The sequence below is a fragment of the Notamacropus eugenii genome, chromosome 1 (genome assembly GCF_028372415.1).
Source record: "Notamacropus eugenii isolate mMacEug1 chromosome 1, mMacEug1.pri_v2, whole genome shotgun sequence".
Taxonomy (NCBI): Eukaryota; Metazoa; Chordata; class Mammalia; order Diprotodontia; family Macropodidae; genus Notamacropus; species Notamacropus eugenii.
The window spans coordinates 162,199,927-162,223,320 of NC_092872.1; the positions used below are offsets into that span (position 1 = coordinate 162,199,927).

Below are 23,394 nucleotides of genomic sequence, written 5' to 3' on the forward strand. Positions count from 1 at the left end.
GTGCTTCCTTCTAAATTTCCTTTTGTTCTCTGCTGTGAACTTTGTATTTTTTTTCTCCCAGGTTAATTTTTGCAAGCAAAATATTCTCTGTTGCCTTATTAAGATATAATAATATATTGTCTTGTTCTAGACAAAAATTTTTAATATATGTGAGAATCAGTTTGGTATAGTGCATAGAGAGCTGGCATCAGAACCAGAAATATCTGTCTCTGTTGCACACACTGACTGAATGACCCTGGGCAAATCTCTTAACCTATCAGAGCTCTAAGCAACTCTCTAAAACTAAATTGCATAAAAAGTGCCCATCTGCATTGTTAGAGAGTATTTCCTTATCTGGGAGTTCGCAATACCAATGAAATCACAGTTATTAGTCAGCCAACAAGCACTTATTGCTTGGTGTGTGCCAAGCCCTGTACAAGAGAAGGAATAATAGTTGCACCTAAAAAAAAAAATTCACTTTTCTAGACCTGTACCTGAAGCAGGGATGGAAGATGGGGGAATGAAAAGCAAAAGGAGAAAAAAAGGAAGTTGGCTGGAAAAGATTGGGATGGGTGGTCTGGAAACTTCTTTCCACTTCTAACATTCTAATATTCTCAACATGCTTTTAAAAAGAATGAAAGAGGATTTTCAAAATGCTTAGTTTCTTATACATAGATACTGATAGACACTATGCAAGGTATTTTCAACATAAAGCCCATTTGTGAATCTAAATATTATCATTATTGACATATCAAAACATATTTAATAGTAGAGATGTCATGTGGTAGTAGAGTGTTGAACTCTGAATCATGAAGCCCTGGGTTCAAATCCCACCTCTCATTATTCCCTGTATGACCATAGGCTACTCTCTTAACATATATGAGCCTCCATCATCCCCCCCCCAGAACTTATTTATTAAAATATAGATGAGTTTAAATTGCATTAGTGGAGGGAATCACCTTATAAAAAGTTCCCCAACTTACAAAACCACGGTTTCTTTTTGCATATCAATAGATGAGTATAATACTATAATGTCAAGGCACAAATGCTATGTTATTTATATTAATAATCAATTAATAAAATGACTACTAAAATTTCCACTAATGGCCCCACTGAGATTTGAGAAGATGGTTTGTAACTCAACAGAAGATGGAGGAAAAACCTCCCCCATAAGAGCTCTAGCACTGCAAATTAAAAAGCCTCTCTACACTAATATCCACCTTAGCCAAGATTATGTAGAAAAAAACTGTTTCTACTATGTGGCTGACACAAGGCAAGTTGTTTCCTGTGCTTGTAGGATTGGTTATGGTGACTCAGGATAGATTCCATTGAAATTTCAAGTCCGTAATAAAGGAAAACCTGATTAAATGATAGGTGTAGGCAACTAGCCAAACAATTAAATATAATTGTAGGGTGCTGTACCTTGGCTGTTAAAAGACACATAATAACGCTGGTAAGATTATAAAACCCTCAACATGCACTGATAAAAGAATTGACACAGCATTCTTATTTAGGTGAGCTCTGAGGTGACTTCCTCACCTAGAAACTCTGGCAGTGAGAATTACCTACAGATAGGAACTTATCTCTGTAGTTCTTAAGAATTTGCCCATGGTAACACAGCTAAGATAGGTATGAAAGACAGGACTTGAACTCATGTCATCCTAACACCAAACCCAACACTCTACTCACTGTGGTAGGCTGGATCAAAAACTTAGAAATAGACATTCATGTAGCATTTTCAAGTACACAAATTTTGTATATGGTATCTTATTCCAATTTAACAATGACCTTGTAAAAGTATTATCATCCTCATTTTACATGAGGAAATGAGGGTTCCAAAAGATTGTGAGTTGCACACGGTCTCACAATTGAAAAGTATCAAAGACTGGACTAGAATCCATGTCTCCCTGATGCCATGTCCAGCACAGTATTTACTAACTGTTGTGATGTACTGACATAGAATCAAACAATAAACCAATCCTGGCCAAATAAAAAGGGATTCTTTCCTTTGAAACTAATAGTTTGTTACCTTATTAGTATAAATTATGAGTTAATTATTATATAGCTGTCCCAATTAGAAGGAACACTGGAAACTTCCAAAGTCCTCGACATAAATAAATTTTGACAGAAGAGATCTATAAAGTCCTTTCTTCACAACAAGCCCGTGAAATAGGTAAAGCAACTATTATCTTCCCCACTTTAAGATGAGAAAACTCAGGCACAGTATGGGGAAAAGACTTGCTCAGGGTCACACAGTTAACATATCAGTCAGAATTCAAACTCAGGACTCCTCATTCTCCACTACATCACACTATAATTTTTTTTTAAGTATGTAGTTCTTTCAGAGGAGTGAAAACAGATATGCAAATTAAAGAAAGCCAGCATAAGGACAAAGAGTATGTCAATCAAGTAATAGCTGGTCACATTCATGTAGCATTTTATAGTTTTGCATTATGCTTTCCTTACAATAACTCCATGGTAGAGGTGATATCATCTCCATTTTTTACACATGAGGAAAGAGGTTCAAGGAGTTTAAGTGACTCGCAGAAGATCACACAAAACAGCAGAACCAGCATTTGAACCCAGACCCTTAGGTTCCTAGTCCAATCCTCTTTCCACTATATCAAGTCATTTCACCCATATATTCTGGTCTCCTTACAGAAATGAAGGTCTATCATAGTTGGACATTCTAGACACTTGCCATGTCATTAAAATATTCACGTTCCAACTTACTGTTAACACAAGACAACAAGCACTGAAACTGAAATGAGAATGGGAGGAACGGGTCTATTTGTTCTAGGTCTAGGAAGTTTCCCGATGATGATCAACCAGCACAGTTTAGCCTAGAAGAAGCAATTCACATTGCTAGACTTGATACTTTGATCCCGAGACCAGCCTCAAAATTTTGCCACCAGTGAAAATTATTTAAAGCTTTCATAGCAAACTACAGAGCACTGAAAGCTCAGGGCAAGGTGGCCCAGGAATTCCGCAAATGCTTTCCCTTTTTTTGTTCATGCTGTGCCCTGCCTACAGTTTTTCTGGGGCAAGGTCCATGAGGTCTACAGTAAATATGTTTCCTTTATATATATATATATATATATATATATATATATATATATATATATATATATATATATATATATATATATATATATATATGGCCCCTCAAAACATCCACTGGTCAAGCTACTCAGAGATTTGGGCACAGAGAATGCCTTATGGAAATTGATCCTAATGAATCAGTTTCTAAAGGTCAGTAAAAAGGTACTATGTCCTCGATAGAACATTACAAGCCACTCCCTCCATTTTTTAGGTGTTTTGATAGGAATTGGTAACATGATAGATTTCTATTCCATGTAACATCTGGGGATCTTGAAAACATCCTTAGGGTGTTGGGGCAGAGAATAAGACAGTGACAGTATTGGCTATAAGCCCCAGGCTATACATGCACTATCTTACAAACACAGACTTCAGATAAAATAACACCCTCCAGGGACACAAGCACAAAGCACTTGCTAAAAGGAGACATAAATTCAATTGTACCCCCCTCCCTGACTCTGTCTTCCTGTAGCTGAGTAAAAGGGGCAGGGTATAGAGAAAAGCACCTACACAAGGGACACTTTCAGGGAGACCCAGACAATATAAGCTCTTCCTGAGCTCTGGAGACTTACTTGGATCTAAAACTCTGCTGATCACCAAATTTACATAAAGAACACCATGATTTTAACATTTACTAGCTGAGTTAAGCTGAACAAGACATGCTTCAGTTTCCTCATCCATAAAACAAGATAAAATGTGTGGTGCCTACCTCAAAGGGTTGTTGTGAGGATCAAATGAAATCATTTTGAATGTAAAGTGACTTGTAAATTTTTAAATCCTTAACGTGTCAACTGTTGTTGTTATAGAGAGGCAATAGTGGATAGAGAGCTGGCCTCAAAGCTTGAAGACTGGGATTCGAGCCCTAGCTCTGACACGTATTAGCTGTGTGACCTTGGACAAGACATTTAACCTCTAAATGCTCTGGTCAGTTTTCCAAGATTTCAGGTTACAGAGAAGATGGCAACCTGCATTGGTAGGGAGAATTTCCTCATTCATTTGTCTTTACCAGTGAAATCACATGTCCAGTCCCTGTCTATGTATAATTGTTATTATATTTCCATAGTGTGTTACAACAGGGTTCATTGGAGCTATACAGGTGTACCTCCCTTGATGTGAACTGATGGATTTCCAAAAAGCTGTAAGTTGGATTTTTACAATTTACTTTCCATTTTAAATGTACTGTCAAATTCAAACAGAAACAGGGGCCATGAATCCATACATCAGGATCACTGAAGCAATATTTTGACTTAGTTTAAAATGTAATATTATCTGTCTTATTATATTTTTATTTTTTTTTGTTAAATATTGCTCAATTACATCTTACTCTGGTTTAAACCAGAATTGGGAGTGTTGCAGTTTGCCTAGGGGTAGCATGTTTGACACCTTGGTAGCAAATGATCTGGCTATTTAAAACAGCATGCTGTCAAGTCATTTAGCAAGCCAAATCATCAACCCTTCATTTGGGTGTAGAGGAAGGCAGTGAATGGGGGATCCTGATCAATTGTTTCCCTCCCCTGCTCACTGGAAATCCAAAGGAGAGAAAGCACTGAATGCATCCCAAAAGAGTCCAAATTCTTCCTTCACCGCTCCTCTTGTAGTCCTCAATTGTAAAGCTCTTCGTGATTCAGTTGCCATTCATCTTTGAGTAGCCTTCCTCCCCCAGTTATGGGATCACAGAGGGCCAATAGGGAGCTGCTGCTTAAACCCCAAAGAACATGACCTTTAGTGCTGAGCTCCCTCAGAAATATCTTTTTGAAAAATGTCTGTAACCTATAATATCATCAAGTCGATGGGTGATTATTCAATTGGTCTAGAGTCTCCCTACTGATAACCACCACCACCCCCAAATCGAACATTAAATCCTTGGCTACCTGTTTATATAAATCTATTGTCTTTATATCAGCAAGTATTTATTGAGAAGCAGTACTATATATTGGAAACTCAGCAAAACATTGCAGATAAAAGTCAAAGGACTGAGCCCAAATTCCACTTCTGTCATTTATTCTCTCTCTAACCTGGGTGAGTCTCTTGACCTCTTTGAGATCCACTTTCCTTATCTGTAAAACACAGAAAAAATGGCCACTCAAGTGTTTTCTAATTCTAAAACTATGACCCAGAGGACCTTAGATTTAGAGATGGAAATAACTTAAGAGATCATATCAAATGCCTCTCATACACAAGGTAACTGAGACCCAGGAAGATTAAGTGATTTTTCCCACAGTCAAGCTAATCAGTGTCTGAGATACAGTTTAAATCCAGGTATTCTAACTCCAGACTCTCCAGCTGCACTACATTGTCTCCTACTATTTGTAAAGTGTTGGAGGGGTGGGAGAGGAACAGGGCAGAGTTGGATTAAAAGACCTGCAAGATCCATTCCAGTGCTAAATCTATAAGACTATGATAACCTATGTACCTTGTATATTGGGTGAAATCAGGCTATAGCTGGAAAAATAATAGGTTCTTTTCAGTTAATGGTTGGTTGTTCTTAAGACATCACCTCCGCTCAATCCAACAGCTGAGCCTTTGTAAGAAGAATCTCCAGTGAACAATTTCTTAACTACTATGAACATACCCATTGGCCAGAAGCCTGTGCAATTTGAATGCTGGGGGACCCGTTACTTAGTGGTGGGCCTGATCATTGCATGTTGATCCATTAAGCACACTTAATGTATTATCTACAAAAACTGCCAATTCAGTCTGCTGGGAAAACCAGACAAACAGCATGCAACTCCCAGACTCCAGTAAAAAATAAGCCCAGTGAGTGGAGTGCTGGATATTTAGAACAAAGACATTTGAAAACAGAACATGATATTTGATGAGACTTAGTAACCAGTCAACCAACAAGTATTTACCAAGTTTCCCACAGTATATGAAGCTCCAGGTTAAGGTCTTGGGTTATGTATTGAAGAAGAGAAGCCATCCTTGTCCTCAGATCCCACAGTCAACTAATATTGAGGCCTGCTAGAGTATCCTGGCAGTTCATTTGACCTCCCACTGGAAACAATTGAAATTCAGGTCTCAGACACTCAGGATTGTTCCAAGAACCAAACTCTGCTCTACAAGTTCAGCCTAAAGGCCTGGGTTAAGGTTCCAGAGTCCCTGTGAACAAGCAGCAGCCGGGAAGTCCACAAAAGCGGCCAACTTGGCACCTGGTTAAGGGAAGCAGTTTGCTATGCTCTCAAGGGTTCCTCTGCAGTCTGCAACACACACTGACTTGAGGTCACCCCAGGCTAATACCATGACTGTTCATGCTCCATCTGTGCATTTCCTAATGGGGCTACTTATGGGTTTGTCCCACAGATCAAGCAGTCAAAGGATTAACTGACTTCCTGAGGTCCCTTCCAACCTTATGATTCATTAAAAGGTGATGATAATTAGAGTCAAAGAGTTACTCACTTTAGGATGAATCCAAACTGATTTCATTGGAGTTACGTAGGAGTATGTATAAACGTGCACATGTGCACACATCTAAGTATATGTGTACCTTCACTAATCTGGCAACCCTTGGAATGTAAGAACACCAAAGACCAACAATTATTCACATGACTGTCCCGCAAAGCCGAAAGACAGACTCACGAAATGACAGAATGTGTTAATGTAAAAAACAATTTTTGATAACTGGTTTTTATATCACTTTCATTTCTGAATATCCACATTCTCCTCTCCCATGGAGAGCCATTCTGTAAAGCCAATAAATGGAGAAAAGAAAAAAGAGCAGTCAAACAAAACAAAGCCAAAACACTATTCTGAGAGTGTATGTATGCAGTATTCTTTATCCATAGTACTTGGTCATTTAATTACAACATCATCAGATCTCCTGCTGTTTTTGTCATTGGTCTTTGCTCTTACATGGTTACAGTCATCATATCCATTGTTTTCCTAGCTTTGCTTACTTCACTCTGCGTCAGTTCATAGGAGTCTTCCCATACTTCTCTGAATCCTTCATAATCACCATTTCTTACAGAGTATTAATATTAATAAATAATAATATAATAATGTAAATTCATGCACCTCAATTTATTTACCATTCCCCAATCCATGGGTATCTTCTTTGTTTCCAGTTCTTTGCTACCACAAAAGATAGTGCTATAAGTGTTAGAATAATTAGAATATTAGATAGAAAAATAAAAATAAGTATTAGAATAATTAGAATATTAGATAGAAAAATCAAGTTCCACTAGTCCATTGCCCATTTTGTAGTTAAGTGACTTGTCCAAAATCGCAGAGCAAGTTAGTAGCAGAGATATCTAGGTGATACAGTGCTGAGCCTGGAATCAGGAAGACCTGAGTTTAAATCTGGCCTCAGATACTTGCTAGCTGTGTGACCCTGGGCAAGTTACTTAATCTGTTTGCCTCAGTTTCCACAATTGTAAAATGGGGATAATATTAACAAGACCTAGCTATCAAAGTTGTTGTGAAAATCAAATAAATTATATTTGTAAAGCAATTAGCACACAGTAGGTGACACAAATATTAGCTATTACTACTATTAGTGACAGATTGTGGAATAGAAACTTCAATAATTGAACTTCCTGCCTTATCAGGTTCCCATAAGGACAAAATGAAAGGACTATGGAAAGTTCTATAAAGAGGGCTGCTCATACTATTATTGTTATGATTATTAACTAAATAAACATCAATTACCACAATAGGTTCTTTCTAAGTGGAGCCTTTCGAAACTGAATTTCAAGGTACAGGAATCATCTGAGAGACGATTGCTGAGATTTTGAAATCCACTTCGATAGCTCTTAACAAACAATAGGTGCTCAATAAAACGACTGCTGATGGATTCAGATCCAAGAAATCCCCAGCACATTTAAAGTCTCTAATGCCTCTCAGGACTTTTTATTTTCTAAAGTGGGGGTGGGAGAAGAGGAATAAAAGGTCATTCTCTTTTATATTTTTATCATGCCTACTATGTGTCAGACACTGTGCTGAACATTTTACAAATATCTCATTTGATCTTCACAACCATACAAGGTAGGTGCTGTTCGTATTTTACAACTGAGGAAACTGAGGCAAACAGAGGTTAAGTTATTTGCCCAAGGCTGCATAGCTAGTAGGTGTCTGAGGCTAGTTTTGAACTCAGGCCCACCTAACTACTAGTCCAGTGGGCCATGCCACCTCTGTGGAAAGCAGAAAATTGATTTAAAGATGCCTCTCTCCTAATCTTGAGCTTGTCTCTCCTGATTCCTCCATCCTTGCTTGTTTGTTCCTCAAGTGAGTCAAACGTCAAGAGTGACAAATTTGGAACAGCACAGAAAAGAAGGCCTGTTGGGAAATATGTCTAGGCACTGCGCTGGTAACCACTGAAGAAAGTAGGAATGCTTGCAAAAATATCCCATCTTGTGGGAGCTGAGCTGAGTCTGGGGCTAACCAAAATCACTTTCCAAGCCTGTTGAGAGAACAGTTCATCTTCTGACTTGAGCCTTAACCCTTCCTGCACATCATCTCTGCTGAAATAATAAAGAAGGGCCAATAAGGAGGGCTTTGTCTGAACCTCCAACCATCTGGAATGTTGGGAAAGGAATGCAATAACAGGGATACAGTCCACCAAATTGTTGGTCTCTCCCATCCACCCCCCATAAAAATGAGAGAGAGAGACAACCCTCTCTCCATCCAATCTATTACAAAGCTGTTGGAATCAAATTCCAAAAATAAGGCATTATCAGATCATACTCCGACTCTGGCCCCTAGGACCATTTCACCAGTGGCCTCCACATGAAGTACTTTTGGCTGATGCAAAGGAACTCATGTTCACCTTTGGCACACCTCTGTCTGCAGCTGCAGCAGATCAAGTCATGTTCAGGTCTGTTCCCTAATCACTCCCTACCACACCCCACCTCCCACTGTCCAGTCAAACCTCGCCAGGTTTTCCTAGCAATGTTGTCCCTGTGGAGACACCATTTATTTTCCATCCTTCTTGTATATACACACTCGTGAGCTCTCGGAGATCAAAGTAACAAGCCAGCTAATGGCATTCTTTGCAAACCATTCAGCAGGACACTTCCAACTTCATATTTGAAAGGATATAGATCCTAATGTTGAAAGAAAGCAAAGGGAATTAACTTTCTCTGCCCTGGTTCTATAACTTTAAGATAATCTTGTTTGCTGATGAAAAACTAGTTCCTGGAGTCACACTGGGTTGACTTCTGAAAGCATGCTAAGTGCAAACTGAATGGTGTAATGGCAGATGTGACTTGGAGTTAGATGACCTGGGTGTGAGTTCCTAACTGTAGCATTTCCTGTGTGATCTCTGGTAAACCTCTCTATCTCTCTGTAGCTCTATTGTTTATTGGAGGTAGGGGTATTGTTCAGTCATTTGAGTCATGTGGCTCTTCATGACCCCATTTAGGATTTGCTGTTTCCTTCTCCAACTCATTTTACATATGAGGAAACTTAGGCAAAAAGGATTAAGTGACTTGCCCAAGGTCACCCAGCTAGTTGAGGTCAAATTTGAACTCAGTTCTCCTTGACCCCAGGCCTGGCATTCTCTCTGGCTTCATTTTATCCCCTCTTTAATGAAGAAATGAGGCTAGATGATCTCCAAAGTCACTTCCCTACTTGGAACAGGGATAAGTGTTTGATTTGGAGTCAGCAAATGCTGAGTTCAAATTCCTGCCTCAGACTTTTACTAACTTCATAAGCATAAGCAAATCACTCAGTCTACAAGCATTGATCATGAGCCTATGATATGCATTCATTCAAGTGCTGGGGATACAAATCAAGGCAAAAAAGTCTCTGATCCCACTTAATCTCTATCAGCATCATCTGCAAAATAGAAATAACATCTACCTCACAGGGATATTGCAGGAATTAAATCAGATAACATGTTAAGGGCTTTGCAAATCTTATAACACTATAGAATTGCTATCTATTATTAAAAATTCTGCAGTTTTGGTTCTACTTCTATAACCAAAAATGTTCATCTCTAAAACTAAAATGAGGATAAATATACTATTTCATGTGGCAATAGCCTCTTATTAGTCTCCTTACCTCTGGTCCCTCTCCTACTCCAACCCATTCTCCATCCAGCTGCCACAGTAATTTTCCTAAAGCGCAGTTCTGATCATGTCACCACCCCTACTGAATAATCTCCAACAGTTCCTTATTACCTCTAAGATGATACATAAGCAACTCTGTTTGTCAAGCATGGCGCCTCAATTCTATCTTTCCAAACTGATTACACATTTTCCCTTCTATTCACTCTACAATCAGATCAAATTGGAGCTCTTGCTGCCCTTTGGTTTTCTGTGTCTTTGTACTGGTTCACACCTTGAATCCACCCCTCCTCTGCCACTCGGCAGCTCTGATCTTCCTCATTTGCAAGAGGTCTCTTTTGGTCCTCCAAGCTAATAGTTCCATCCAGCAACCCATCACTTATACCATGTTACCCTGTGTCTATCTTGCATGTGTTTTGTGTGTATTTACATATGTGTATCTTGTCTACCCTATTAGAAATTTCTTGAAAGCAAGCACCATTTCACTTGTCTTTTTATCTGCAGTACCTGACACATAGTAGATGCTTAATAAATGCTTGTTGATCAATTGATTGATATCAGGGATCTGTATAGCCCAATCTTCTGTCTTGAAAAAAACATTGATTGGCTCCCTCTTCTGACTTTGACATTTCATAGAATAATGGATTGGTAGAACTGGAATTTATTTCAGAAATTATCTATTAACAGGAGAACTGGTCACTGCAGGCCAGTCCACAGTACCAGCCTACAAGGAAAAGTCTGAGGAGCCTGTTTCCATAGAGGCATAATGACACATAATTGAAGAACCTTACTTCCTGATTCAGGGCATGTGAAGGTATTCTGACTGTTTCTGGTCTGCTTACCTTGTGGTGAAGGGAGGCCTTCATGATTAGTTGGCAGTCGAAATGGACTTGGGTTACAAACAAAAAGACTCACACAGGGGCAACCACTGTTCTTTCTTCCCTGGCTACAGTTCAAGGGAAGGAATGGGACAAGCTTCTACATGGGGAGGGAGGTCTTGGGTCCTCAGCGTCCGGAAATTAGCCAAGGTTTCATGGAGGAGTTGGCACCTGGACCTAATCTTGAAGTAAAAGGATGTCAAACAGGTTGAGATAAGAAGGCAATACATGCTAGACATGGAAGATGACTTACATAAATGCATGGAATTGAGAGAGAGAGAGAGAGATCAGGACATTAGGAAATAGTTAGGAATCTATTTAGCTAGGATGTAGCATCCTTGAAAGAGAATAACCAAATGCCAGAAACACAGGTTGGAGCCACATAATGGGCAACCTTGAAATACAGGCTTTCTATTTGATCTTGTGGGTAATAGGGAACTACTGAAAGTTTGTTAGCAGAAAGGTGACATAATCCTATGGATTAAGAAGATTATTTTGACAGCTGTGAGATGAATTAGAGAGAAAGCAGACTAAGGATAGGCTATTCAGTTAGAAGGCTACTGAAACAAGCAAGCAAGAGGTGATAAGGGCTTGAGTGAGGGTGGTAGAGAGAAGGGGTTGGATACAAAGGCTTTTGTGGAAGTCAGATTGATAGAACTTGCCCACGGGTTAGATTTGGGGATGGGGAAAAGGAAGAGTGAAGTGATAAGAATAAAGCTAATCTCTAAGTGAGTGATAATGCAGATAATAGCAAGAACAAGGAGTGATGAGGACAAAACAAAGGAGGTAACCCAAAGGAGGTGGCTGAGAACCAAGGAGGGGACCCAAAGAAAGAAGTGTGGAAGAAGTGGGTAGCTGCTAGAGAAAGTGTGACTTTAAAACCAGTGGGACTTGACCATCGGTTGGTGAATGGATGAATGAATTTTAAAGGATTTTTAAGTATTTCCTCTGTGCCAAGAACTTTGCTAAGCATTTGGGCTGTATACACAAAAAGGAAGTTATCCTCTGACTTCAAGGAGCTTACACAGAGAAGGAAGTGGCAGTCAGGGAGGAACTGGACAGTCAGGTGGGTTTGTAACATTTACAGAGATGGTAAATGAAGCTCCAGGGGTTTCCCAGACACATTGATTTGATTATCATTCCAGGACTCCAAAAAGGTAGGAAATAGAGAACACATTGAGAGCCTTCTGTATATACTGTTGTGTGCTAGGCACTATGGGGAGTGCAAAGTATAAGACTTGATCCTTGCTAGTAAAGGGCTTACTTTCTAATTGACAAGACAAAACATAAACACATGAAAGTTCAAATACAACCCAGAAGATAACAAAACAACCATAGATAATGAGTCTTAGGGGAAGGTAGCCCATGTGGGTTCCTGGGCCTAAGGGCACAAGCCACTTAAAGTATATACAAAGCCATGATGACTACCTCCTCGATTCATTCTGTTATTGGAAGTGTCCCAAGAGAGCAGTATCTAAAATAGTTTTTGCCTTTACTACCAGTTGGTCTAGAATCAGCCTTGAAGAAAAAATATAGGAAGGTAATAGAGACAATAAACCCTGTGAGTTCATAGGAAAGAGACCTGTGCCACTCACTCTCCATGCCTCCGGGTAACCAACCCTACTTCTCTCTGCACTGCTTCCTATTTTTATAGTCATTCAGTAGGCTTGGTGCCAAACACAGAATTTCATTCATTACCAATTAATTTTCTCTTTCATTAGTGACTTTGCTAATAGCCTCCAAATGTCTTTTCTGAGGACTTCTTAGTTTAATCTTGTGCCTCTCTTTCCTTAATTTCATCTCTAATACCATGTTTTGACAATTTCTTTAAAAGGAAATTTGCAGGGCCATAAGGAGAAAGTAATTATGTAATTAGAATAATAGCTCACATTTATGTGGTACAAACTTCTTTCCTTGCAACAGTACTGTAGAGAAGACAGTCACTGGTCAGAAGTGACTTTATGAGGATACTTTGGAAGCAATAATAAATATATATGGAAATAATAATTCACATTTCCATAAGTTTTTTAAGGTTTACAAAGTACCTTCTTTATAACCACCTCATAAGGTAAGTAAAACAAGTTTTGTTATCCTCATTTTACAGATGAGGAAACTGAGGATCCAAGAGGCCAAACAGCTAGCAAATGTCAGAGCCAATACTTGAACCCCAGGCTTCTGAATCCAAGGCCAGTTCTCCTTCCCCTAGATCATACTGCCTCTAAAACAAAGTACCTTGCTTCAATAGCAACCAAAATCCTACTCTGATGCCTTGTCAGTACATGGAGGTGATCCTGTGTTTCCAAAGTCAGAGCCCAGGCTTTGAGAAGTTCTATTAATCTGGGAAGATTCTGAATATGAGACTTTCAAAAGATTGTCTTCTGTTTGGGGAAATCAAGCTAAATTCAGAAAAGGTCTTCACCAAAGGGCCAGTCACAGGCCATAACTGAATATGGAGAACCATGAACTGAACAAAAATACAGCGTGTGGTCGTCCAGCATAGCCCTCTTTTGATTTCGGCAGTGACAGAAATAAAGTGGCAGGAAAAAGTGCAGAAGGTGCCAGGAACTACGTAGCTCTTAGGCCATCTACAAATAATTTAATTACTGAGATGCAATATATAATTTTTTCAATACTTTGCAAGTATACACACTACTGGAAGAACTTAATTATATCTGTATTAACATCATTCCTATACATAAAGCCAAAAGATGTAAAAATTTGAAGTTCAATTAAAGAATCATTTATAAGCACATCCAGGAAAGAGGAATATAGAATTAGGTGGAGGTGAATTTATCTTGTAGTCAAAGACAGCGTCGTTATATAGTGCCCTTGGTCGCCTCACCTACACCAATCATTATTAGCAAACAGACCAGCAAAAAGATAATTGCCTCTTTGTTCACAATAACAAAGAACTGAAAACAGCTGATGTATCCAATAATCAGGGAAAGTCTAAACAGGCTGTAGTGTATCAATGGGATGGGATAATATTGTACCTCAAGTAATAGCAATGTAGGGGACAATGAAAAGACTTAAGAGATTACATGATGGGCAAGACAAATGACAAACAATAACTGCAACTAGAAATCGTAAATGCAAGAAAATCTAGGAGAATGTGGCGGGGGCAGGGAAGCACCATGCAGTTCTGTCTTGTTAAAGATTCAGCAGGGTTGAGGATTTGACTTGTGATGTCACTGAAATAGAGAATTCCTGGTGAGCAAACTTCCCCTATTAATGCACGATAGCACCCTCTCTGCATCTCACAATCATAGAGAGTTGCCAAGAGCAGTGAGAGGTTATACAGGTCAGGATCACACAAACCATTTATGTCAGAGATGGAACTTGAACCAGGTTTTCCTGACTTGAAGGTCAGCTCACTATAACATGATGTTTCTCTTAAAGATACAGTACTTTTATTTTAAATATCCTGAAGAAGAAAATTTTTATGAAGTACTTAATAGGATCTTTCAAGCTATATCAGTATATATATGTTACTGGTCAGTAACTTCATTGTTAATGTAAACACAGGAGGCCTTGGATAGTGAAAAAAATATATATTGAAAAGTGTGATCCAAAATTAACCAACGAAAAGAAACTAACAGTCTATAGGCTACTTAAAAGCTTTTAGGCTCTGTGCTGTGAATATTTTCAAGACAGAAAATACAGAGTAATAGCTAGAGAGGAACTTAAAGTTCCTCTAGTCAAACCCCTCATTATATAGTTGAGTAAACTAAGACACAGAGAGGCTTAAACACTCACCCAAAGCCATGTAGCCAGTCACACAGACACATTCCATGTGTCAGAAATAGGACTGGAACCCGGGTCTTCTTAATTGTCACCAGCTCTCTAACTGTTATGCACACTGTCACTATATTCATATCAAAATCTGGATGTGTTCATCTGCTTCTGTTTTCTAGTGTTGATAGACAGTAATATTTTACCATGGGTTTTGCAAATGGACAATAAGCTAGGACCTTATTTGTATAAAGGAGAAGAGTTCAGAATGGGTCTGGTTTGAGAAACTGCATAGTCCTTTCCATAATCTCAAGCTGGCCCCATCTGCAAAGCCCTTGCCTTTTAAAACTGCTATCTTCCTGGTGATGTTATATGACTACAGATGCTAAAATGTTCTGACCTCAGAAAAATCAAAATGTTGGCTGGCCCAAAGGCCAATAGAAAGTCTCATGGTGATTGTAAGTGGTCCACAGCTTGTTACTAGTAATGATTCATTTGCAAGAAGAAATATTAAAAAATCATCAAAGATATAAATAACTAGAAAAGGAAACTGACTGTTCAAAAAGCGAGAATACTACATAAGTACATTCATCATATTAAAAGAACCAGAGGGAGTTCTACAGTACAATGGGTGGATCCTCTTTCAGGAATTTACAGAACATCTGAGTCCAGTATTATAAAGCACATGAAGGCACTGAGGGGGCAGCTCTCTGGAGGGCTGGCATTTCCCACACCTCATGAAACAGTAAATCCATCAAAACATCACCGTGTTTTAAAAATGTCTTCTCTTTTTTGCATACCTAATTTCTCTTGACATTATAGGAGGGTAAGCAGACTTTTCAGAGTGAACTTTTATGCTGGCAGTTTTTAAGAGCTGTGAAGAAAGTCAAGTCAACATATAATTTGAGTTACTGCCATGCAGACTGCCAAGTACACTTCAAGTATATTTGGAGCAAGTAGTAGGAACGAAGATGCAGTTGGTTTTACTAGATTATGCATATTTGCACAAGAGCTTGCCTTTGTTTGGTCTTCTAATGATTGGGCGGATGCAGAGAAAATCATTTGTTAATAGAAAAACATTTAGTAAGAATTAAGATACAACAGAAACTTCTAGAACAGTCAGTGAGCTAACAAGCATCTATTAAGCAATTCCTATGAGTTGGGCACTGGGTTAAGCACTGTTAGCACATACCAACTAAGCCCATATTAACAAATCCAAAACCAGTACCTGACATCAAGGAGCTTATATTCTTAGGGGAGATAACATGTCTGTAACAAGGTACTAGATATAGATATGGATAAACATATAGTTAGGGTATTAACTGAATTTATATTATTTATTAATTCCTACATTTATATATACTGAGCTCTTGAAGATGTATACATACATTTAAATATATGTATGTATATATATATATTTTTTCAATATCTGTTGCATAGAAGAAGAGAAATTCTATGAAGTACTTATTATATCCTCCAAGCTAAGTCTCATAGTAGGTATATGTATGTATATAATAGATAGAAGGCAATCCAAGAAGTTTCTGAGAAGGTACTAGAAACTAGGATATCAGGAAAAACTTCATGCAGAAGATGATGCTCAAGCAGAATCTTAAGGAAAGTGAGAGTTTCCAAAAGGTGGAAGTGAGAAGAGTGAGCATTCCAGTCATGGGGAAAAGAGTGCAAAGACACAAGTATGGGAAATGGAGTGTGGTATGAGACGACCATAGAGATAGCCAGTATGGCTGGATTAGAAAGTATGTGGAGGGTACTAATGTGTAACAAGGCTGAAGAAGTAGGATGAGGCCAAGGTATGTGGAATTTGAAAGTTAAAGAGTTCGCACTTGATCCTGGAATCATTAGAGAGACATTTGAGTTTACTGAGTAGAGGACATGATATGTCAGTCTTACACTTTAGGAAACTCCCTGTAGCAGCTTTGTGGAAGATGCTTAGAAGCGTGGAGAGAACTGAGGCAGGGAGACCAACTAGGAGATTATTTTGAGAGTCAAGACAAGAGGTGCTGAGGGACTGAACTAACCTAATGGCTACAGGAGGAGTTGTCATTCTCGAAGAGGACCTTGACATCAAGATGATGACATGACTTGCAGCTGACAGAGAAAGGGATGCATACAAGAAATAGTGTGAAGACAGAAACTGAAAGATCTGACAACAAATTGGGTATGCAAAGTTAGTCATTTGTTATTAGCGCCTAAAGATCATCACTGCATAGAAGGATATGCCAATTAGCCTAACATTCTAAAATCAATATTCTATTCATGACACTGCAGAGTTTAAGTCCATAAAAACTTGAGGTAAAGAAGATATAGTCATTTAGCTATAAAATGAATGAATATACCAATGTCTTTTATGATTTCCTATTTTTAAACACTCCACATAAGATTTCCTTCAGTTAAGGTTAGGCAAGTCAGTAGGCAATCTGAAGCCTTTCATGTCTGTTGTGCTTGTCTTTCATTCTCAAAGAGGACCATGACATCAGGGAAATGATGACATGACTTAAAGTTGACTTGGATTTCAGGGATGAAGTGTTGTTCAAGGTCACCAGCCTCACTTTCTCCTCCAGAGCTATATGGGTCCAGTGGCCGGCTATTCATCAGAACCAGTGGAGATGGTCCAGGATGCAGTGGTAGACCCTGGCCCTTTTAGGCTAAAGCCTTTTCAGGTTCTCACTTTCAGGTAATGCCCATTTATGAAGAGGTAGTTGGCAGGTACAGTCTAGGAACTCAGGGTTCAGAGGTTACAGGGGAAATAGCTTCCCATCTGTGATATGGGATCCAGAATAGAAGTGAATTGATTTAAAGTGGACAAGCCAGGTTGAGATAACTGGGGAATCCAACAATCAGGGGATCAAAACACGTAGGACATAGTCAGACTTCAGCAATCCAAACAAGAGTAGAATGCCAGTACCTATGAAATGGACAATTTGTGTTGCTTGTCTGCCCAGTCATGAAATCTACACCTTATTAGCCAATCCATCTTGTGTCTTTTGTGGGAGCACAGATATATAGCTACGTACAGTAAGGCAAGTAGTTAACCCAAGTCCTACGTGACCATCATTTTGTAGATAAGGAAAATAAGGCTCACAAAGTCAAAATGAGTTACCAACTGTGCTGAGATCCTGTGACCACTGGCCCAAGGGTGCCAGAGAGGAAAAAGAAAGGAAAACAAGGAAAGACTAGGGCACAGCTGTCACTAACCTTGAAACACAAAATCTGGTTTTGAGAATATAATAGGCAAGAGAATCTTATACAAAGGACAATGGCCAACTATATTATTAGTCTTTACTAACAAAGAATAAGGATATGAGGAAGAATTTACCAACCATGCAAATGATTAAATTCCTCATCCTGATATTCAAGAACCTCCATAATTGGACTCCAGTTTCATCTCACATTGCCCTTCAGACTAGACTACTCTCTGCCCTTGTTCCATGACATACTGTCCACCATCCCTGAAAGACTCCATACTGGAATCCTCATCTGTATTTGTTGAAGGTCTTCCCTTACTTCAAGGATTAATCCAGGTGCCTCTTCCTCCATGCAGCCTTTTTCCTCTGTCCTTGCTTGGAATGTTCTGTTGGTCCTCAAATTTCTTATGGTATTTTGCTTAGACCACCAGTCTCCTTTACACTCATTATATTCTCCCTAACATTCCTATTATTTACGTACATGTCTTTTCCCACTACCAGATTACAAATCGTTTCTCTTATTGTATCCCCAGAATCTAGTGTAGTGTTTTACACATAAGAGGTATTTAATAAATATTCATTGACCTGGACATGGTAAATTGAGTAAGTTGCTGAGATAATTACTGAACGTGGGAGAGCCCTTCTGGAAGCCAGGGGAATGGACTCAAAGACCTTTCTAAGTACCTTCCAATTCTGAATTTCTAATTGTCATTGATTTATTAAAGTATATGATTGAAATGAGAAATTTTTGTCTCAGAATAATATGTGTTTGTTGTAATTTAAACTAATCACACCCTACAGACACTCAGGAAGATCATCTACATGGATAGCTTTTTTTCCAGTTCGGTCTAACAACATACCAAAAGAAAGGCACTCAGTTGAAGTCTGCAGCCCTGGGCTAGCTTAATAACTTTTCCAAGTGAGCTCAAGATTTTGGCTTTCCCAACCTTACTACCAGTAGCATTAAGGTAATAAGCTATACTTACTCTGTTAGACACTTTCTATTATTAGTACATTTCAAACAGTATTTGCTATAGCAGAGTTATTAAGCTCAGAGCACAATGTAAAGGCAGTGTGTTATTGATGGCAATAATCCCAGACCTGTCTTTTGTCTTTATTACCTCCTCTTACAGCTGATGAAGTGAGAGCCATCAGGTAAATCATACTGTCTGTTCATTAGTGCAAATTCAGCAAGTCCATGCCATAGTTTTAATTTGGGTATTTTCTTGTTATGAACTATTTTCTATCCTTTCTTTCCCTACCTCTTGAAAGGCAAAAGAACAATCAGATCAGATTAGCATTACACCTTGTAATCATGTGCTACCAACATGTACTAAAATTATACAAAACCCTATATGGCTATTATGTGAATCAAGTAAGTAAGGAACAGAGGAAGGAATGAGACCAGTCAATGAACCCCTTGAACTTAACCCAAAACATACATCCAAAAGATGGATTCGCACTAACTGAAAAGAGATGTGTGTCTGTGTGAGTGTGAGTGTGTGTGTGTGTATGAAGTTTCACTCCAATACATTGTAGATAATAGCATTGTGTCTAATCTTTTACTCTTTATATTTTGAGGGTTTCAGTCTTTCACAGATGAGTCTGGAGATAGATATACACACATACAGGCACTTGAAACTGATCAGAAGAGTAAAAATCTGGTATGGTATTTCCTATTCACTATGTTAGCAGAGGGGCAGATTGGTGGCACGGTGGATAGAGCACCAGTTTTGGCATCAGAAAGAGCTGAGTTCAAAACCAGCCTCAACACTTACAAGCTGTGCGACCAATCCTTGGCAAGTCACTTAACCCTATTTGCTTCATTTTCCTTATTTGTAAAATGAGCCAGAAAAAGAAATGGCAAACCATTCCAGCATCTTTACCAAGCAAACTCTAAATGGGGTCACAAAGAGTTGGATATGACGAAAGCAACTGAACAACTAAAATTTTGGCAGAAGCAAACTTGAGGTCCCGATTTATCTTTAGGTTTTCTTTGAAGTATTACATACTGTCTCATCAGATTTTCTTGACTATAGTGTCTCCTTTAAGAGATGATGTTTAATTTAGGTTGGCTGCTGTAATGCTTGAGCTATATTAATTTACTTGGTTCTAATGGGGTCAAAGTCATAGACTATTTAACTTCTTTCATGGTCATAGATTGTAGATCAAAACCTGTTGAGTAGTATAAAGGACAGAAGGCTGGAGGAAGAGGCAATAGCAGGGATAGAACTGATACCTACATCCAAGACCAGGTAGGAGCCACTATATTCTGCACTCATCAGAGCACACCTGCAGTAATGTGTTTAGTTCTAACTGACCCCTTCTAGGAAGGATCTTGATCAACTGAAGAGCATTCAAGACCATGAAGGACCTTCATGCAATATGTGGGGACTGGTTGAAGGAACTAGGAGTGTGTAAACTGGAGAAGACTCAGGTGGGACATAAGAGCTATCTTCAAAAATCTGAAGGGCCATGGAAGAGAGAGAAGCATTAAGTCTGTGCTGATGAGCCTCAAAGTACAGAACCAGGAGCATGTTTATTTCGATGTAAGGGAAAACTGCCTAATAATTAGAGCTATCCAATAATGAAATGAGTTTCTTCCCATGATGGAAGACCTCCTCTTACTGAAGGCCATCAAATAAAGCTTAGATGATCACTTGCTGACTATATTATAGAGAAGATTCTTCTTTGGTATTAGTTGGACCAAGTAGCATCTGAGGTACCTTATAAACACTCAGCACAGGGTCTGGCATACAGTAGGTGTTTAATAAGTGTTTATTGACTAACTGAGATTCTGTGATCTCACTAGATCTGGTCACCAAGTCCTGCCATGCCTTCATTTGTAATGTCTCATGTATCTATACTTTTTTAAATTTTGCACTGTTATCAACTTAGGTCAGGCACTCCAATATTTCCAGTCTTCTTACACTTTATCATCCTCTCTGAACTCTGTGATGCAGTGACTTTGGCCTCCTTACTGTTACTCATGCAAGACACTCCATCTCCCAACTACAGGCATTATCCCTGGCTGTCCTTCATGCCTGTAACATGCTTCCTTTAGAATTCAGCCTCCTCTGACATCTTTTGTCTCAGCTAAAGTCCCACCTTCTGCAAAAAACTTCCTATGTCCTCCTTAATTTTAGTGACTACCCTCTAAGACTACCTTCACTTCTTTTATGTACATAGCTATTCACATATCATCTCCCCAATTAGACCATGAACTCCTTAAAGACAAAGACAGTTTTTTGTATTTTTTTCTTTCTCCAGAGCTTAGTAGAGTGCCTAACACAGAATGGGTGCTTAGTAAACACTTGGTGACAAACTGAATCTCATCTGGACTACTGGAAGTCAGCTAACTGGCATCCCTGCTTCCACACAGGGACTTGAACCCTGGATGCTGTTGAGGCACAAGCAGCTAAGTGGTGCAGTAGATAATGCACTGGCCCTGAAGTCAGGAGACTCATCTTCCTGAGTTAAAATCTGGCCTCAGATACTTACTAGCTCTATGACCCTGGGCAAGTCACTTAATCCTGCTTGCCTCAGTTTCCTCAGGTGTAAAATAAGCAGGAGGAGGAAATGATAAACCACTCTAATATCATTAAGAAAACCCCAAATGGAATCAGAAAGAGTCAGATACATCTGAAACAAGTGAACAACAACATCCCTGCCCTGGCCTTCCCCTTCCCTTAACCACTCTATCTTGTATGCCATACTAAACATAGAGTAGGGGAGGAAATTTATATATGTATATGTATGTGTGTATGTTATATAAAACTTGTTCACCATGCATTTGCCTATGAATCTCTTCTTTGTCCATATAAAGCCTTCCAAGTAGTCTTTTCTTCTCCAATCTTCTTGCAGGTCCATTACCACCACCATCTTCACTATCAACAAAGCTTTACTCATTTGATCTGGGTTGAAGGCCAAATCAGGGAGCTCCCCTACTGTGAAAACTCCCCTTTATTTTCATATCTGGCAGGACAATTTGGAGACTAGGGGAAACAGACAGGAAAAGATGGTACAGTATTGTGTCGGAGTGGGTCTAACAGACACATTATTCCTTTTCATCAGGAATAAAGACTTTCAGTATCATCAGCCATGGCTTCCTACTGAACTAACACACATGGCAATTCAATTCAGACCCACCTCTCCTATCTTGTGGCCCAGCATGATTCCCCTTCAACAAATTAGGGTTTGATGCATCTGTGTTTCCTCCATGACCCGTGGCTGAGACCTATTTTCCCTCCCTAGGATCTGGCTCCACCTCCCAGGATGCCTGCCATGTGTCTGTTTAGTTTTCTCCTTCCTGCTCTCTGATATTTTCTGCCCCATCTCCATCTGCAAATGGCATTTCACAGGGTGTGGGAGAAGTCCAAGACCACAGGTATGTTTCCTGTTACTGCAGGAATGATTTCTGACCCTGATAGAAAGCAGAACCCTGTGGTGTGTCTAGAGTTCAGTCTTTAAAAGACAGAAGACTCTACCTACAGGTGTGGTCATGGGAAAAGTTCACTATCTCTCATCCTCTCCTCCTGTGATGATGGGCTCCCTTTATTTTCTATTTTGTTTTAGACCAACAACCACAAAAATTCCTTGCCACTAACTCTGTGCAAAGCACTGTACTCAGGAACAAAATGAAGATAATCCTCAGTGTGTCAAATAAGTATCCTCACCTCCCCTGGGCCAACCTCCACGATTTTTAAATAAATGGTTACCTCCATTAAAGGACTTTCCAGTTATCTTAGACTTTTCTCCCTTCCACCTATCCTATGGTAGAGTAACACTGGCTTTCTCCCCTTTCCTGAAATACAACACTCCATCTCCTGATTCAGGACCTTTGCAATGGCTGTCCCTCATCCCCAAAATGTGCTTCCTCCCCACCTCCACCTCCTGGCTGCCTTTAAGTCATATCTCCATTTCCACCTTTTGTGGGAAGCTTTGCCTGATCCTCAAAACGACTGGTGCTTTCTCCTCTCAGGTTACCTTCCAATTATATGGCATATATCCTGTATGTTCAGTTATTTCATGTTGTCTCTTCCATTAGGAGGTGAGCTCCTTGAGGGCAGGGTCTATATTTTAGCCTCTCTTTGTACACCCAGCACTTAACACAGTGCCTGGCATATGGTAAGAGCTGGATAAATATTTCTTGTTGACTATTCAGTTTCCCAAAGTCACTGGCCTCCTCCAGCTTAACTCTGGGTGGAACAGATTATCCACTCACAGTGTCTGTCCAAGACTTATAGACTGAGAGAGTAGCTATAAGGATTGTCTATTCCACTGTATATCTATATCTGAGCACTCAGAATCAGTGTCAATCCAGTTTCCCATTACAAAGGAACTTAGAGGTTCCCTGGATTTCTTACTCTCTCCAACTTACAAATCAGAAGATTATTTCTTCCTTTCAGTTGGAAAGAGAGGGGCCCGTTTTGAGGTGTTCGTGCATTGATTGTCATGGGTGGGGACCAGGTGATTATTTCCCGTCCCCAGAGTTTCCCTCCC

At 39.3% G+C, this 23,394-nt stretch overlaps 1 long non-coding RNA gene across 8 annotated transcripts in view; it reads left to right on the top strand.

Moving 5' to 3' along the window:
• LOC140509616 (uncharacterized) overlaps positions 1 to 22,618 on the top strand; it is a 33,368-nt gene extending 10,750 nt beyond the window's left edge. For 3 of the 8 annotated variants that reach the window (XR_011968843.1, XR_011968852.1, XR_011968849.1), the window contains 2 exons: positions 4,142 to 4,216; positions 5,594 to 6,457. This is a non-coding gene — a long non-coding RNA (uncharacterized lncRNA). Of the gene's footprint in view, positions 1 to 3,884; positions 4,052 to 4,141; positions 4,217 to 5,593; positions 6,458 to 8,299; positions 9,055 to 10,766; positions 10,894 to 13,061; positions 14,101 to 21,756; positions 22,280 to 22,467 lie in introns of those variants that run through there. The other 5 variants (XR_011968844.1, XR_011968847.1, XR_011968853.1 and 2 more) reach the window with 5 other exon arrangements.
• Positions 22,619 to 23,394: the final 776 nt, after the last annotated feature.